Source organism: Synchiropus splendidus, chromosome 13 (genome assembly GCF_027744825.2).
Source record: "Synchiropus splendidus isolate RoL2022-P1 chromosome 13, RoL_Sspl_1.0, whole genome shotgun sequence".
NCBI classification, from domain to species: domain Eukaryota; kingdom Metazoa; phylum Chordata; class Actinopteri; order Syngnathiformes; family Callionymidae; genus Synchiropus; species Synchiropus splendidus.
Window position 1 is genome coordinate 17,224,062 of NC_071346.1, and position 15,229 is coordinate 17,239,290.

The following is a 15,229-nucleotide window of genomic DNA, read 5'->3' on the forward strand; positions in this document are numbered from 1 at the left end:
CTTTGTGTTCGACTTGTTGTCAACATGTGAGGCTCTTGAACATTGGAAGTGGCATATTTTCCAAAAGTAATGGTTGTGACAGAGGCTTGATTTGAAGGAAACAAAATCTTTCCCGTCAATTGGAGCAAAGTGGGAAATGCCCAAAAAGTTTGGCACAACTTTGTTGTGACAGAGGTATGTGAATCGCAGCCGATCCAACTATCGAGTTTAGGGAATGTTTTCCGGTGTGAAAATTTCATCTCACCAAGGAGATGCAAGTGCGTTTAAAAAAAAAAAAAGAAAACGAATCATTCCATCAGAAGCATTGGTGGTTCAGTGGGAGAATTCTCGCCTGCCACGCGGGGGACCCGGGTTCGATTCCCGGCCAATGCATTTGTCAAATAGTTTGTTGTTTGCAACACAGAGGACGTATTGCACAACGCAACTCTGGGTTGTGTTGCTGACACTTGGAGTTCACATGTGAGGCTTTTGACCATTGCAAGTTTCAGAATATTACGAGGTGGCAAAAAGCATGAAAGCCAACGCTCACATTGAGAGCCTGCCTGCCTTGCAGAATCACCCAAGCAAATATCCATCACTGCAATAGAAGTGGTCTATATTCCAAATGTTAGGGTTGTGACAGAGACTAGACTTGAAGGAAACCAAAATTTTCTCATGAATTGGAGTAAAGTGGAAAATGCCGCAATTGTCTATCACAAGCTTCTTTCGACTCCATTGCACTGCCAGACGAGTGAACCATCTTTGGGTGGTGTCCGGTGGAATGTCAGCCGCGTCCTTTACCGACATATGTGAAGAAAAGAAGAGATACTCCCCGTCGGGGAATCGAACCCCGGTCTTCCGCGTGACAGGCGGAGATACTGTCCACTATACTAACGAGGACTTGAAAGTGTTGTTTTCTACAGAGGTATGTGAATCTCAGCTGGTCCAAGTATCGCTTTAAGGGAAGGTTTTCCAGTGTGAAGCAACAGACTTGTTAAAAATCAATCATTTGGCCAATACCTCTGTACAATTCAGTTGTGTGGCCATTCTTGACATCATCTTCTCAGCTCTCAGTATTCTGTTGGAAAGGCCCCAGAAGAAACAACCCCAAAAGGGAGCACTTATGGGAAGTAGTTTTCATGAGTGACTCCACTTGAGGATATTCCAACAGGACAGTGATAGTGCATGGATCTCCACTACAATACTAAATTCAGGGAAATTGTTGACTGTGGAGAATAGTGAATGGAAGTGGACACTGGTTGCCAAAGTTACCCCAACAGGAAGCACTTACTTAGTACAGAAAAACAAGTCAATGCTTCAGTTCGAGTAACCAAAGTAACTCTATCATCTGGTCGACTCGTTTCTTTGTTTCTCCTTGCTGGACACTTCTAGACTTGTACATCACCACCAAAAATAGATCACAGGACCACAACACTCACCAGTGGGAATCTTCCAGCAGAAGACCATTCAATGGACTGTAGTTTGAAGAACACAGTTGGGCACATCCTGAGGTTTCTCCTATTCCTGAGGTGCTTCAGTGACTCAACCATGTCACTCTGGAAGTGCAGTGGTCCAATATTGAGGGCTTCTTTTTAGACCATTTGTTCAGCCAAGGAACAGTAACTCCACCTTTTATTCATGAAGTTTCCATAGCTGGGATTCAGGAGTATCCTTGTTTTGAAGTCAAGGTATCTCGAGAACAATAGACACTCTGGCCATTCGCTGATGCTCCCAGACATTGATGAGTCGTTCATTAGAATGCATAGACTGATGACTGTGATTTACAACCACGGAACATGCCATGGACCCTTCTGACTCATGGTGGCAGTTGTCCCCAACATTACCCCAACAGGAAGCACTTACTGCATCAAGGAAGCAAGTCTGTGCTGCTGTCTGGGTTGTGTTGGTGACAGATTTTGTCAAAAGAGCATCTCTTCAGCTTTCAGTCTTCAGTTGAAGAAGCCCCAGAAGAAACAACCCCAAATGGGAGCACTTATGGAAATAACCGATCATGAGTGACTCCATTTGAGGACGTCTCAAGGAGACATTTGTCAAAAAATCTTTACTTCCAGGTTGTAGTTTTGCCTGGTATAATCACCCCAACAAGTAGCACTTACTGCATTGGATAAACTAGTGAATGCTAAAGTTAGGGTAATGACAGAGGCCTGGCTTGAAAGTAACAGTGTGTAGTCACAGCGAATGGTTTTGGCAATTGAGTAACTTCTTGAAAGTTGAAAGGAAGAGCTCAGATTGGGTCAAGAGAAGGCTGAAATCATCTAGTCACCTTGAATATGACAAATGTGACTTTATTCTTGACATCATCTGCTCAGCTCTCAGTATCCTGTTGGAAAGGCCCCAGAAGAAACAACCCCAAAAGGGAGCACTTATGTGAAGTAGTTATCATGAGTGACTCCACTTGAGGATATTCCAACAGGACAGTGATAGTGCATGGATCTACACTACAATACAATACTAAATTCAGGGAAATTGTTGACTGTGGAGAATAGTGAATGGAAGTGGACACTGGTTGCCAAAGTTACCCCAACAGGAAGCACTTACTGAGTACAGAAAAACAAGCCAATGCTTCAGTTCGAGTAACCAAAGTAACTCAATCATCTGGTCGACTCGTTTCTTTGTTTCTCCTTGCTGGACACTTCTAGACTTGCACATCACCACCAAAATAGATCACAGGACCACAACACTCACCAGTGGGAATCTTCCAGCAGAAGACCATTGAGTGGACTGTAGTTTGAAGAACACAGTTGGGCAAATCCTGAGGTTTCTCCTATTCCTGAGGTGCTTCGGTGACTCCACCATGTCACTCTGGAAGTGCAGTGGTCCAATATTGAGGGCTTCTTTTTAGACCATTTGTTCAGCCAAGGAACAGTAACTCCACCTTTTATTCATGAAGTTTCCATAGCTGGGATTCAGGAGTATCCTTGTTTTGAAGTCAAGGTATCTCGAGAACAATAGACACTCTGGCCATTCGCTGATGCTCCCAGACATTGATGAGTCGTTCATTAGAATGCATAGACTGATGACTGTGATTTACAACCACGGAACATGCCATGGACCCTTCTGACTCATGGTGGCAGTTGTCCCCAACATTACCCCAACAGGAAGCACTTACTGCATCAAGGAAGCAAGTCTGTGCTGCTGTCTGGGTTGTGTTGGTGACAGATTTTGTCAAAAGAGCATCTCTTCAGCTTTCAGTCTTCAGTTGAAGAAGCCCCAGAAGAAACAACCCCAAATGGGAGCACTTATGGAAATAACCGATCATGAGTGACTCCATTTGAGGACGTCTCAAGGAGACATTTGTCAAAAAATCTTTACTTCCAGGTTGTAGTTTTGCCTGGTATAATCACCCCAACAAGTAGCACTTACTGCATTGGATAATCTAGTGAATGCTAAAGTTAGGGTAATGACAGAGGCCTGGCTTGAAAGTAACAGTGTGTAGTCACAGCGAATGGTTTTGGCAATTGAGTAACTTCTTGAAAGTTGAAAGGAAGAGCTCAGATTGGGTCAAGAGAAGGCTGAAATCATCTAGTCACCTTGAATATGACAAATGTGACTTTATTCTTGACATCATCTGCTCAGCTCTCAGTATTCTGTTGGAAAGGCCCCAGAAGAAACAACCCCAAAAGGGAGCACTTATGTGAAGTAGTTATCATGAGTGACTCCACTTGAGGATATTCCAACAGGACAGTGATAGTGCATGGATCTACACTACAATACAATACTAAATTCAGGGAAATTGTTGACTGTGGAGAATAGTGAATGGAAGTGGACACTGGTTGCCAAAGTTACCCCAACAGGAAGCACTTACTGAGTACAGAAAAACAAGCCAATGCTTCAGTTCGAGTAACCAAAGTAACTCTATCATCTGGTCGACTCGTTTCTTTGTTTCTCCTTGCTGGACACTTCTAGACTTGTACATCACCACCAAAATAGATCACGGGACCACAACACTCACCAGTGGGAATCTTCCAGCAGAAGACCATTCAGTGGACTGTAGTTTGAAGAACACAGTTGGGCACATCCTGAGGTTTCTCCTATTCCTGAGGTGCTTCAGTGACTCAACCATGTCACTCTGGAAGTGCAGTGGTCCAATATTGAGGGCTTCTTTTTAGACCAGTTGATCAGCAACAGTAACTCCACCTTTTATTCATGAAGTTTCAATAGCTGGGATTCAGGAGTATCCTTGTTTTGAAGTCAAGGTATCTCGAGAACAATAGACACTCTGGCCATTCGCTGATGCTCCCAGACATTGATGAGTCGTTCATTAGAATGCACAGACTGATGATTGTGATTTACATTCACACTTATGAGTTGCAAAGGACTACATCCAAATCGGTTTACAAAGGAATTTAACAGATATACATATATTTTTGTTGCATTCATGAAACATGAAGTTTGTAATTTGCAATGACTAAATTTGGATTTGTTTTCCCCCAAATTGATCGACTTGCCCCTCACCAAAAGTTAGCATCTGGACAAGAAAAAAATCCAGTGGAATGGCTTGGATGCTTTCTTTTCTTGGGAAAGTGGGACATCCCGCATCCATTCCCGGCTAATTCATTCTCTGAGTTTTTTGTTGTTTGCAATAGGGAGCACGTACTACACAAAGGAACGCAACTCTGAGTTGTGTTGCTGACACTTTGTGTTCGACTTGTTGTCAACATGTGAGGCTCTTGAACATTGGAAGTGGCATATTTTCCAAAAGTAATGGTTGTGACAGAGGCTTGATTTGAAGGAAACAAAATCTTTCCCGTCAATTGGAGCAAAGTGGGAAATGCCCAAAAAGTTTGGCACAACTTTGTTGTGACAGAGGTATGTGAATCGCAGCCGATCCAACTATCGAGTTTAGGGAATGTTTTCCGGTGTGAAAATTTCATCTCACCAAGGAGATGCAAGTGCGTTTAAAAAAAAAAAAAAGAAAACGAATCATTCCATCAGAAGCATTGGTGGTTCAGTGGGAGAATTCACGCCTGCCACGCGGGGGACCCGGGTTCGATTCCCGGCCAATGCATTTGTCAAATAGTTTGTTGTTTGCAACACAGAGGACGTATTGCACAACGCAACTCTGGGTTGTGTTGCTGACACTTGGAGTTCACATGTGAGGCTTTTGACCATTGCAAGTTTCAGAATATTACGAGGTGGCAAAAAGCATGAAAGCCAACGCTCACATTGAGAGCCTGCCTGCCTTGCAGAATCACCCAAGCAAATATCCATCACTGCAATAGAAGTGGTCTATATTCCAAATGTTAGGGTTGTGACAGAGACTAGACTTGAAGGAAACCAAAATTTTCTCATGAATTGGAGTAAAGTGGAAAATGCCGCAATTGTCTATCACAAGCTTCTTTCGACTCCATTGCACTGCCAGACGAGTGAACCATCTTTGGGTGGTGTCCGGTGGAATGTCAGCCGCGTCCTTTACCGACATATGTGAAGAAAAGAAGAGATACTCCCCGTAGGGGAATCGAACCCCGGTCTTCCGCGTGACAGGCGGAGATACTGTCCACTATACTAACGAGGACTTGAAAGTGTTGTTTTCTACAGAGGTATGTGAATCTCAGCTGGTCCAAGTATCGCTTCAAGGGAAGGTTTTCCAGTGTGAAGCAACAGACTTGTTCAAAATCAATCATTTGGTCAATACCTCTGTACAATTCAGTTGTGTGGCCATTCTTGACATCATCTTCTCAGCTCTCAGTATTCTGTTGGAAAGGCCCCAGAAGAAACAACCCCAAAAGGGAGCACTTATGGGAAGTAGTTATCATGAGTGACTCCACTTGAGGATATTCCAACAGGACAGTGATAGTGCATGGATCTCCACTACAATACTAAATTCAGGGAAATTGTTGACTGTGAAGAATAGTGAATGGAAGTGGACACTGGTTGCCAAAGTTACCCCAACAGGAAGCACTTACTGAGTACAGAAAAACAAGCCAATGCTTCAGTTCGAGTAACCAAAGTAACTCTATCATCTGGTCGACTCGTTTCTTTGTTTCTCCTTGCTGGACACTTCTAGACTTGTACATCACCACCAAAATAGATCACAGGACCACAACACTCACCAGTGGGAATCTTCCAGCAGAAGACCATTCAGTGGACTGTAGTTTGAAGAACACAGTTGGGCACATCCTGAGGTTTCTCCTATTCCTGAGGTGCTTCAGTGACTCAACCATGTCACTCTGGAAGTGCAGTGGTCCAATATTGAGGGCTTCTTTTTAGACCATTTGTTCAGCCAAGGAACAGTAACTCCACCTTTTATTCATGAAGTTTCCATAGCTGGGATTCAGGAGTATCCTTGTTTTGAAGTCAAGGTATCTCGAGAACAATAGACACTCTGGCCATTCGCTGATGCTCCCAGACATTGATGAGTCGTTCATTAGAATGCATAGACTGATGACTGTGATTTACAACCACGGAACATGCCATGGACCCTTCTGACTCATGGTGGCAGTTGTCCCCAACATTACCCCAACAGGAAGCACTTACTGCATCAAGGAAGCAAGTCTGTGCTGCTGTCTGGGTTGTGTTGGTGACAGATTTTGTCAAAAGAGCATCTCTTCAGCTTTCAGTCTTCAGTTGAAGAAGCCCCAGAAGAAACAACCCCAAATGGGAGCACTTATGGAAATAACCGATCATGAGTGACTCCATTTGAGGACGTCTCAAGGAGACATTTGTCAAAAAATCTTTACTTCCAGGTTGTAGTTTTGCCTGGTATAATCACCCCAACAAGTAGCACTTACTGCATTGGATAATCTAGTGAATGCTAAAGTTAGGGTAATGACAGAGGCCTGGCTTGAAAGTAACAGTGTGTAGTCACAGCGAATGGTTTTGGCAATTGAGTAACTTCTTGAAAGTTGAAAGGAAGAGCTCAGATTGGGTCAAGAGAAGGCTGAAATCATCTAGTCACCTTGAATATGACAAATGTGACTTTATTCTTGACATCATCTGCTCAGCTCTCAGTATTCTGTTGGAAAGGCCCCAGAAGAAACAACCCCAAAAGGGAGCACTTATGTGAAGTAGTTATCATGAGTGACTCCACTTGAGGATATTCCAACAGGACAGTGATAGTGCATGGATCTACACTACAATACAATACTAAATTCAGGGAAATTGTTGACTGTGGAGAATAGTGAATGGAAGTGGACACTGGTTGCCAAAGTTACCCCAACAGGAAGCACTTACTGAGTACAGAAAAACAAGCCAATGCTTCAGTTCGAGTAACCAAAGTAACTCAATCATCTGGTCGACTCGTTTCTTTGTTTCTCCTTGCTGGACACTTCTAGACTTGCACATCACCACCAAAATAGATCACAGGACCACAACACTCACCAGTGGGAATCTTCCAGCAGAAGACCATTCAGTGGACTGTAGTTTGAAGAACACAGTTGGGCAAATCCTGAGGTTTCTCCTATTCCTGAGGTGCTTCGGTGACTCCACCATGTCACTCTGGAAGTGCAGTGGTCCAATATTGAGGGCTTCTTTTTAGACCAGTTGTTCAGCAACAGTAACTCCACCTTTTATTCATGAAGTTTCAATAGCTGGGATTCAGGAGTATCCTTGTTTTGAAGTCAAGGTTTCTCTAGAACAATAGACACTCTGGCCATTCGCTGATGCTCCCAAACATTGATGAGTCGTTCATTAGAATGCACAGACTAATGATTCTGATTTACATTCACACTTATGAGTTGCAAAGGACTACATCCAAATCGGTTTACAAAGGAATTTAACAGATATACATATATTTTTGTTGCATTCATGAAACATGAAGTTTGTAATTTGCAATGACTAAATTTGGATTTGTTTTCCCCCAAATTGATCGACTTGCCCCTCACCAAAAGTTAGCATCTGGACAAGAAAAAAATCCAGTGGAATGGCTTGGATGCTTTCTTTTCTTGGGAAAGTGGGACATCCCGCATCCATTCCCGGCTAATGCATTCTCTGAGTTGTTTGTTGTTTGCAATAGGGAGCACGTACTACACAAAGGAACGCAACTCTGAGTTGTGTTGCTGACACTTTGTGTTCGACTTGTTGTCAACATGTGAGGCTCTTGAACATTGGAAGTGGCATATTTTCCAAAAGTAATGGTTGTGACAGAGGCTTGATTTGAAGGAAACAAAATCTTTCCCGTCAATTGGAGCAAAGTGGGAAATGCCCAAAAAGTTTGGCACAACTTTGTTGTGACAGAGGTATGTGAATCGCAGCCGATCCAACTATCGAGTTTAGGGAATGTTTTCCGGTGTGAAAATTTCATCTCACCAAGGAGATGCAAGTGCGTTTAAAAAAAAAAAAAAGAAAACGAATCATTCCATCAGAAGCATTGGTGGTTCAGTGGGAGAATTCACGCCTGCCACGCGGGGGACCCGGGTTCGATTCCCGGCCAATGCATTTGTCAAATAGTTTGTTGTTTGCAACACAGAGGACGTATTGCACAACGCAACTCTGGGTTGTGTTGCTGACACTTGGAGTTCACATGTGAGGCTTTTGACCATTGCAAGTTTCAGAATATTACGAGGTGGCAAAAAGCATGAAAGCCAACGCTCACATTGAGAGCCTGCCTGCCTTGCAGAATCACCCAAGCAAATATCCATCACTGCAATAGAAGTGGTCTATATTCCAAATGTTAGGGTTGTGACAGAGACTAGACTTGAAGGAAACCAAAATTTTCTCATGAATTGGAGTAAAGTGGAAAATGCCGCAATTGTCTATCACAAGCTTCTTTCGACTCCATTGCACTGCCAGACGAGTGAACCATCTTTGGGTGGTGTCCGGTGGAATGTCAGCCGCGTCCTTTACCGACATATGTGAAGAAAAGAAGAGATACTCCCCGTCGGGGAATCGAACCCCGGTCTTCCGCGTGACAGGCGGAGATACTGTCCACTATACTAACGAGGACTTGAAAGTGTTGTTTTCTACAGAGGTATGTGAATCTCAGCTGGTCCAAGTATCGCTTTAAGGGAAGGTTTTCCAGTGTGAAGCAACAGACTTGTTCAAAATCAATCATTTGGCCAATACCTCTGTACAATTCAGTTGTGTGGCCATTCTTGACATCATCTTCTCAGCTCTCAGTATTCTGTTGGAAAGGCCCCAGAAGAAACAACCCCAAAAGGGAGCACTTATGGGAAGTAGTTTTCATGAGTGACTCCACTTGAGGATATTCCAACAGGACAGTGATAGTGCATGGATCTCCACTACAATACTAAATTCAGGGAAATTGTTGACTGTGGAGAATAGTGAATGGAAGTGGACACTGGTTGCCAAAGTTACCCCAACAGGAAGCACTTACTGAGTACAGAAAAACAAGTCAATGCTTCAGTTCGAGTAACCAAAGTAACTCTATCATCTGGTCGACTCGTTTCTTTGTTTCTCCTTGCTGGACACTTCTAGACTTGTACATCACCACCAAAAATAGATCACAGGACCACAACACTCACCAGTGGGAATCTTCCAGCAGAAGACCATTCAATGGACTGTAGTTTGAAGAACACAGTTGGGCACATCCTGAGGTTTCTCCTATTCCTGAGGTGCTTCAGTGACTCAACCATGTCACTCTGGAAGTGCAGTGGTCCAATATTGAGGGCTTCTTTTTAGACCATTTGTTCAGCCAAGGAACAGTAACTCCACCTTTTATTCATGAAGTTTCCATAGCTGGGATTCAGGAGTATCCTTGTTTTGAAGTCAAGGTATCTCGAGAACAATAGACACTCTGGCCATTCGCTGATGCTCCCAGACATTGATGAGTCGTTCATTAGAATGCATAGACTGATGACTGTGATTTACAACCACGGAACATGCCATGGACCCTTCTGACTCATGGTGGCAGTTGTCCCCAACATTACCCCAACAGGAAGCACTTACTGCATCAAGGAAGCAAGTCTGTGCTGCTGTCTGGGTTGTGTTGGTGACAGATTTTGTCAAAAGAGCATCTCTTCAGCTTTCAGTCTTCAGTTGAAGAAGCCCCAGAAGAAACAACCCCAAATGGGAGCACTTATGGAAATAACCGATCATGAGTGACTCCATTTGAGGACGTCTCAAGGAGACATTTGTCAAAAAATCTTTACTTCCAGGTTGTAGTTTTGCCTGGTATAATCACCCCAACAAGTAGCACTTACTGCATTGGATAATCTAGTGAATGCTAAAGTTAGGGTAATGACAGAGGCCTGGCTTGAAAGTAACAGTGTGTAGTCACAGCGAATGGTTTTGGCAATTGAGTAACTTCTTGAAAGTTGAAAGGAAGAGCTCAGATTGGGTCAAGAGAAGGCTGAAATCATCTAGTCACCTTGAATATGACAAATGTGACTTTATTCTTGACATCATCTGCTCAGCTCTCAGTATTCTGTTGGAAAGGCCCCAGAAGAAACAACCCCAAAAGGGAGCACTTATGTGAAGTAGTTATCATGAGTGACTCCACTTGAGGATATTCCAACAGGACAGTGATAGTGCATGGATCTACACTACAATACAATACTAAATTCAGGGAAATTGTTGACTGTGGAGAATAGTGAATGGAAGTGGACACTGGTTGCCAAAGTTACCCCAACAGGAAGCACTTACTGAGAACAGAAAAACAAGCCAATGCTTCAGTTCGAGTAACCAAAGTAACTCTATCATCTGGTCAACTCGTTTCTTTGTTTCTCCTTGCTGGACACTTCTAGACTTGTACATCACCACCAAAATAGATCACAGGACCACAACACTCACCAGTGGGAATCTTCCAGCAGAAGACCATTCAGTGGACTGTAGTTTGAAGAACACAGTTGGGCAAATCCTGAGGTTTCTCCTATTCCTGAGGTGCTTCAGTGACTCAACCATGTCACTCTGGAAGTGCAGTGGTCCAATATTGAGGGCTTCTTTTTAGACCATTTGTTCAGCCAAGGAACAGTAACTCCACCTTTTATTCATGAAGTTTCCATAGCTGGGATTCAGGAGTATCCTTGTTTTGAAGTCAAGGTATCTCGAGAACAATAGACACTCTGGCCATTCGCTGATGCTCCCAGACATTGATGAGTCGTTCATTAGAATGCATAGACTGATGACTGTGATTTACAACCACGGAACATGCCATGGACCCTTCTGACTCATGGTGGCAGTTGTCCCCAACATTACCCCAACAGGAAGCACTTACTGCATCAAGGAAGCAAGTCTGTGCTGCTGTCTGGGTTGTGTTGGTGACAGATTTTGTCAAAAGAGCATCTCTTCAGCTTTCAGTCTTCAGTTGAAGAAGCCCCAGAAGAAACAACCCCAAATGGGAGCACTTATGGAAATAACCGATCATGAGTGACTCCATTTGAGGACGTCTCAAGGAGACATTTGTCAAAAAATCTTTACTTCCAGGTTGTAGTTTTGCCTGGTATAATCACCCCAACAAGTAGCACTTACTGCATTGGATAAACTAGTGAATGCTAAAGTTAGGGTAATGACAGAGGCCTGGCTTGAAAGTAACAGTGTGTAGTCACAGCGAATGGTTTTGGCAATTGAGTAACTTCTTGAAAGTTGAAAGGAAGAGCTCAGATTGGGTCAAGAGAAGGCTGAAATCATCTAGTCACCTTGAATATGACAAATGTGACTTTATTCTTGACATCATCTGCTCAGCTCTCAGTATCCTGTTGGAAAGGCCCCAGAAGAAACAACCCCAAAAGGGAGCACTTATGTGAAGTAGTTATCATGAGTGACTCCACTTGAGGATATTCCAACAGGACAGTGATAGTGCATGGATCTACACTACAATACAATACTAAATTCAGGGAAATTGTTGACTGTGGAGAATAGTGAATGGAAGTGGACACTGGTTGCCAAAGTTACCCCAACAGGAAGCACTTACTGAGTACAGAAAAACAAGCCAATGCTTCAGTTCGAGTAACCAAAGTAACTCAATCATCTGGTCGACTCGTTTCTTTGTTTCTCCTTGCTGGACACTTCTAGACTTGCACATCACCACCAAAATAGATCACAGGACCACAACACTCACCAGTGGGAATCTTCCAGCAGAAGACCATTGAGTGGACTGTAGTTTGAAGAACACAGTTGGGCAAATCCTGAGGTTTCTCCTATTCCTGAGGTGCTTCGGTGACTCCACCATGTCACTCTGGAAGTGCAGTGGTCCAATATTGAGGGCTTCTTTTTAGACCAGTTGTTCAGCAACAGTAACTCCACCTTTTATTCATGAAGTTTCAATAGCTGGGATTCAGGAGTATCCTTGTTTTGAAGTCAAGGTTTCTCTAGAACAATAGACACTCTGGCCATTCGCTGATGCTCCCAAACATTGATGAGTCGTTCATTAGAATGCACAGACTAATGATTCTGATTTACATTCACACTTATGAGTTGCAAAGGACTACATCCAAATCGGTTTACAAAGGAATTTAACAGATATACATATATTTTTGTTGCATTCATGAAACATGAAGTTTGTAATTTGCAATGACTAAATTTGGATTTGTTTTCCCCCAAATTGATCGACTTGCCCCTCACCAAAAGTTAGCATCTGGACAAGAAAAAAATCCAGTGGAATGGCTTGGATGCTTTCTTTTCTTGGGAAAGTGGGACATCCCGCATCCATTCCCGGCTAATTCATTCTCTGAGTTGTTTGTTGTTTGCAATAGGGAGCACGTACTACACAAAGGAACGCAACTCTGAGTTGTGTTGCTGACACTTTGTGTTCGACTTGTTGTCAACATGTGAGGCTCTTGAACATTGGAAGTGGCATATTTTCCAAAAGTAATGGTTGTGACAGAGGCTTGATTTGAAGGAAACAAAATCTTTCCCGTCAATTGGAGCAAAGTGGGAAATGCCCAAAAAGTTTGGCACAACTTTGTTGTGACAGAGGTATGTGAATCGCAGCCGATCCAACTATCGAGTTTAGGGAATGTTTTCCGGTGTGAAAATTTCATCTCACCAAGGAGATGCAAGTGCGTTTAAAAAAAAAAAAAAGAAAACGAATCATTCCATCAGAAGCATTGGTGGTTCAGTGGGAGAATTCACGCCTGCCACGCGGGGGACCCGGGTTCGATTCCCGGCCAATGCATTTGTCAAATAGTTTGTTGTTTGCAACACAGAGGACGTATTGCACAACGCAACTCTGGGTTGTGTTGCTGACACTTGGAGTTCACATGTGAGGCTTTTGACCATTTGACCAAGTTTCAGAATATTACGAGGTGGCAAAAAGCATGAAAGCCAACGCTCACATTGAGAGCCTGCCTGCCTTGCAGAATCACCCAAGCAAATATCCATCACTGCAATAGAAGTGGTCTATATTCCAAATGTTAGGGTTGTGACAGAGACTAGACTTGAAGGAAACCAAAATTTTCTCATGAATTGGAGTAAAGTGGAAAATGCCGCAATTGTCTATCACAAGCTTCTTTCGACTCCATTGCACTGCCAGACGAGTGAACCATCTTTGGGTGGTGTCCGGTGGAATGTCAGCCGCGTCCTTTACCGACATATGTGAAGAAAAGAAGAGATACTCCCCGTCGGGGAATCGAACCCCGGTCTTCCGCGTGACAGGCGGAGATACTGTCCACTATACTAACGAGGACTTGAAAGTGTTGTTTTCTACAGAGGTATGTGAATCTCAGCTGGTCCAAGTATCGCTTTAAGGGAAGGTTTTCCAGTGTGAAGCAACAGACTTGTTCAAAATCAATCATTTGGCCAATACCTCTGTACAATTCAGTTGTGTGGCCATTCTTGACATCATCTTCTCAGCTCTCAGTATTCTGTTGGAAAGGCCCCAGAAGAAACAACCCCAAAAGGGAGCACTTATGGGAAGTAGTTTTCATGAGTGACTCCACTTGAGGATATTCCAACAGGACAGTGATAGTGCATGGATCTCCACTACAATACTAAATTCAGGGAAATTGTTGACTGTGGAGAATAGTGAATGGAAGTGGACACTGGTTGCCAAAGTTACCCCAACAGGAAGCACTTACTGAGTACAGAAAAACAAGTCAATGCTTCAGTTCGAGTAACCAAAGTAACTCTATCATCTGGTCGACTCGTTTCTTTGTTTCTCCTTGCTGGACACTTCTAGACTTGTACATCACCACCAAAAATAGATCACAGGACCACAACACTCACCAGTGGGAATCTTCCAGCAGAAGACCATTCAATGGACTGTAGTTTGAAGAACACAGTTGGGCACATCCTGAGGTTTCTCCTATTCCTGAGGTGCTTCAGTGACTCAACCATGTCACTCTGGAAGTGCAGTGGTCCAATATTGAGGGCTTCTTTTTAGACCATTTGTTCAGCCAAGGAACAGTAACTCCACCTTTTATTCATGAAGTTTCCATAGCTGGGATTCAGGAGTATCCTTGTTTTGAAGTCAAGGTATCTCGAGAACAATAGACACTCTGGCCATTCGCTGATGCTCCCAGACATTGATGAGTCGTTCATTAGAATGCATAGACTGATGACTGTGATTTACAACCACGGAACATGCCATGGACCCTTCTGACTCATGGTGGCAGTTGTCCCCAACATTACCCCAACAGGAAGCACTTACTGCATCAAGGAAGCAAGTCTGTGCTGCTGTCTGGGTTGTGTTGGTGACAGATTTTGTCAAAAGAGCATCTCTTCAGCTTTCAGTCTTCAGTTGAAGAAGCCCCAGAAGAAACAACCCCAAATGGGAGCACTTATGGAAATAACCGATCATGAGTGACTCCATTTGAGGACGTCTCAAGGAGACATTTGTCAAAAAATCTTTACTTCCAGGTTGTAGTTTTGCCTGGTATAATCACCCCAACAAGTAGCACTTACTGCATTGGATAAACTAGTGAATGCTAAAGTTAGGGTAATGACAGAGGCCTGGCTTGAAAGTAACAGTGTGTAGTCACAGCGAATGGTTTTGGCAATTGAGTAACTTCTTGAAAGTTGAAAGGAAGAGCTCAGATTGGGTCAAGAGAAGGCTGAAATCATCTAGTCACCTTGAATATGACAAATGTGACTTTATTCTTGACATCATCTGCTCAGCTCTCAGTATCCTGTTGGAAAGGCCCCAGAAGAAACAACCCCAAAAGGGAGCACTTATGTGAAGTAGTTATCATGAGTGACTCCACTTGAGGATATTCCAACAGGACAGTGATAGTGCATGGATCTACACTACAATACAATACTAAATTCAGGGAAATTGTTGACTGTGGAGAATAGTGAATGGAAGTGGACACTGGTTGCCAAAGTTACCCCAACAGGAAGCACTTACTGAGTACAGAAAAACAAGCCAATGCTTCAGTTCGAGTAACCAAAGTAA

The 15,229-nt window shown here is 43.3% G+C and overlaps 7 non-coding genes across 7 annotated transcripts; 4 read left to right on the plus strand and 3 right to left on the minus strand.

The window, feature by feature from the left end:
- The first annotated feature begins 301 nt into the window (after positions 1-301).
- Positions 302-372, plus strand: trnag-gcc (transfer RNA glycine (anticodon GCC)). Its single transcript has one exon. It is a non-coding gene; the product is annotated as a tRNA-Gly (tRNA).
- A 435-nt stretch (positions 373-807) lies between these two features.
- trnad-guc (transfer RNA aspartic acid (anticodon GUC)) lies at positions 808-879 on the minus strand. Its single transcript has one exon. It is a non-coding gene; the product is annotated as a tRNA-Asp (tRNA).
- A 4,058-nt stretch (positions 880-4,937) lies between these two features.
- trnag-gcc (transfer RNA glycine (anticodon GCC)) lies at positions 4,938-5,008 on the plus strand. The gene has a single exon. It is a non-coding gene; the product is annotated as a tRNA-Gly (tRNA).
- Positions 5,009-8,305: 3,297 nt separating this feature from the next.
- trnag-gcc (transfer RNA glycine (anticodon GCC)) lies at positions 8,306-8,376 on the plus strand. The gene has a single exon. It is a non-coding gene; the product is annotated as a tRNA-Gly (tRNA).
- A 435-nt stretch (positions 8,377-8,811) lies between these two features.
- On the minus strand, positions 8,812-8,883 carry trnad-guc (transfer RNA aspartic acid (anticodon GUC)). Its single transcript has one exon. It is a non-coding gene; the product is annotated as a tRNA-Asp (tRNA).
- A 4,058-nt stretch (positions 8,884-12,941) lies between these two features.
- On the plus strand, positions 12,942-13,012 carry trnag-gcc (transfer RNA glycine (anticodon GCC)). Its single transcript has one exon. It is a non-coding gene; the product is annotated as a tRNA-Gly (tRNA).
- Positions 13,013-13,450: 438 nt separating this feature from the next.
- On the minus strand, positions 13,451-13,522 carry trnad-guc (transfer RNA aspartic acid (anticodon GUC)). The gene has a single exon. It is a non-coding gene; the product is annotated as a tRNA-Asp (tRNA).
- Positions 13,523-15,229: the final 1,707 nt, after the last annotated feature.